Below are 3,415 nucleotides of genomic sequence, written 5' to 3'. Positions count from 1 at the left end.
GCACCCACCCCCGGGGTTGGGGTCCTCCACGCAGGGAGCGGCTGTGTCCCCACCGCGCAGGGTCTGTGTCCCCTCTTTAGCCCCCGGGGCCTCCGCCCCGCCGCATCCCGCAGGTTGGGGGTTATTGGGGGGTGGGGTGGGTGGTCCCTCCCCGCGCCGACCTTTCGTTTTGGGGAGAAACGCGTCCTTTTTCCCTCAAAATCCTTCTCTTCCCCTCGGGAGGGGACTCCGGGTCCCCGACGACTCGATGTCTTACAAGGGTTCCTCTGGGAAAGGCTCGGTCTCCTCCCGCGGTGGAGCTGAAAAGGAGAAGAAAATACATGTTGGGTTTTTTTTAATTGAGTTTTCAGAGGAATTTGGTGTTTTAATAAGGAAGGACTTGGAGCGCGAGGAATGGGAGTTGCAGAGCGGGGAAGGTGGTGGCCCAGGGTCCCCTCAGACCCCAGGGAACAAGGCAGAAATGTTCGGAAAAGGGTTTATTTTATCATATCAAATTCCTGCCCGCAGTCTGGGGCAGATTGAGGTTTTTTCCCCCATTTTTTCTTACATGTGCGGGGACTGAACGGCGTGTCCATGTGGTTTCCCCCAGCAAAGATCCTCCTCCGGCACAAATTTGGGGCTCGCTTGTCACGAGCGTGCCAAAACACGAGGCAGGCTGCGGTGTGGGGGCAGCTCTCGTCCGTATGTCCGTCCATCTGGGGTTTTCTCACTGTTTTGTGCTCAGTTGTGCTTTTTTCGTGATTTCTACCTGCTTATCAGTGGGGCGATGCGTTGCTGTACAGGGCAATGCCAACTCCTTTTCTCGGGGCGCTGGCCGCGCCTGGCAGAGTTTGCGGAATTTTGTGGTGATCGCTTTTGCTTCCCGAGCCTTTTCCAAGTCTAAATTAATGAAGTATTTTTCCAGTCAAGTGAATATTAGTCAGTGATAGAGAAATGGCTGAACGGACAGCCCTCGAGGTGGATGGGCTCCTTCACCGAGCTGGTTCCCCATGCTCCTCTTGCAGCATCTTGCTTTACCTCTACCTTTGGCGCGCCTTTTGTTTTGGGCTGAGAGGTTGGTTTTGAGAGAGAAGCTGTCTCCAAAGCAGGGGTAGAAAATCAAGGTTAGGTGGATTTTGCTTTAGGGGAAAAACTTGATTTTTGGTAGAAAGCGAGGAACCACCTCATGTAAAGGTTCCCATCTGCTACGTTCTGTGAAGCCCACCCGTCCGCGTCGTGGCCGCCAGCGAGGCACCCAGATTGGTGGCTGGTAACAGGGACAACCTCTACGTGTGGGACTCTGCGAGCGCTCGGTGGCTTCAACATCTCCGGGCGCGTGGAGGGTAAACACCTCGTCATCAGCGCTGTCCCCCTTGCGTCACGGTAACCTGCCAGCCCCGGGTCTGTTTTAGGGTAACGGGGGGTCACGGATTTTTCTGTCGGGAATTCCCTTGCTTTGAGTTTTTGCTCCACTGCAATTAAACAGCTGCGGAGTTCCGAGGTTATATCAGCCGCAGGTAACAGGGATTGGCGCTGTGCTTTTTGTAACCACCTCTGCTTTCCTTCTGCTCACCCATCTGCCATCTCTGCATCATCTTGCTTCCTTTTTTTAATGTTTTCTATCTATGTATTTATTGCTCCTTTCTCTCCTGTTTCTGCCCAGTGTTTGTGAAGTGTTTTGAGGACCTTCAGTGGGGAGAAAGTTATAAAAACACAAGTTCTCAGTGAAGCAGCTTGCTGTGTAGAAGGTTTTGGATGCTCAAACCATCCCCCACAAACAGGCAGAATTACATTTACCAAACCTCGTAGTTTACTGCCATTCTTTACTGCTATTTTTCCGTAACCAAGGTGCACGTTGCATTAAAGGTGTCATGTTGGCACAAAAGAGAGGATGAATTTAATAGTAAGGGTTGTGCAGGGTGGAGTAAAACACAGCTGTGCATGGAGGAGGAGGGTTAATCCCAGTCTTACTCTTTGCTGTTTTGCGAAATTAATTTGGGGTGGAGGTGAGCAGGGGACTGCGAGGTTTCCGAGGGATGGCTGCGGTCGCGAGGCAGGGATGGTGGCATGAGATAATGGGGATGGCTGCTGGCAGGCTGTGGTGATAAGAGGAGCTGGGTGAGGAGAGGGGAAATAATACGGCTTGCTGCGGTTTCCTCCGCGCATCAAGGCCGTGGCTTTTCTGGAGAGGAGATGGGGAGGCTCTCAGCAGAACTGCGTTCTTCTGGCAGCTGTGTTATTTCCTTCGTTTGCCTTTTTTTTGCCTGCCGTGCATCTCCTGTCCTTGGCTGTGCGTGGCCGTGCATAGGAAGATTTAACAGGTTCTGAGTTTGGATTGATTTATGGTTGCTGGTGGTATCCAGCACTCTTGACTGGGATTCCTTGCTCCGTAAGATGGTTCCACCCTATGGCATCGTGCAAAATCCAACCGTCGTGCAGTATCAGTGCCTGCATCGCTGCCCAGGTCACCTCCAGAAGAGCCTGTGTCTGGTACCTGGCCAGTGTATAAGCTCACTTACAAAAATATGCTACAAACCAGATAATCAAAACGCAGCGAAATTAAACCAGTTTGTTTTAACAGCAGAGCAGAATGGGTCAAAAGGGTATTAAGCTGTGCTGCTAATGGATGTAGAGGGAGTGCCGGGCGCTTAATTCATTGTCTGAGGTGTTAAGGCCGAACGCTCATAAATCCAATCCCAGCGAGAAGACTGAGGGAAAGCTTCACTTAAACTGATTAACTCGTCTCTCCCAGAGTGTCTGCGCAGGAAAACTGCCATTTAAGATTTGCGTGTGCAGTTCGGATTTATTACCAGCTTGCTTTCTCTGCGGGCAGCGGCGTTACTGTGCCAGGCTGGGCGGGACGTGTCCGGTAACGTGAGAGGATGCACTGGGACTCTTCCCATTAAGCTAACCTTAATTATGCCAGTCATGTCTTGTGAACCATCGCAGCAGAGACTGCGCGCCTTAACACAGCTTGCAAATGGACCCATGTTTGCTCAGGAAGGGACCCAGTCTGGTGCAATAGCGCTGAGGCTGTGAAGTGTGTCATTAATGAGAAGGTAGGAAGCTCGTGCTTGTTTCTAATTGCGTGTGTTTCTCTAATTCTGATGGCTCTGATTGCTGTCATACGTGGTTCTTATTATTTTTGCTTTTTCTGTCTTGGCTTTGGCACCACCGCTGACGAGGGATCTCCGCTTGGAATGCATTAGTGTCATGTTTCCATGTAATATTTCTGAGTTGCTGCAGTAAAGCAGTGAAAGTCTGTAGCATCTTCCAGACCTTAAGACGTGTAGTAATTGTTTTTTTTATTTTAATCTTCTTTTTGGATCTGCTACTTGCGATAGCATCGGGTAGAGCCGTAGCCCATCCAGGCAAGGACTGCGAAAGCTTCTCCCACGCGGCTTTGCCAGTCCCAACCTGTGGCAAACCTGTTGTT

The sequence above is a fragment of the Phaethon lepturus genome, unplaced genomic scaffold (assembly GCF_000687285.1).
Source record: "Phaethon lepturus isolate BGI_N335 unplaced genomic scaffold, ASM68728v1 scaffold44587, whole genome shotgun sequence".
Classification (NCBI taxonomy): domain Eukaryota; kingdom Metazoa; phylum Chordata; class Aves; order Phaethontiformes; family Phaethontidae; genus Phaethon; species Phaethon lepturus.
Note: the sequence above shows the minus strand (reverse complement) of the source record.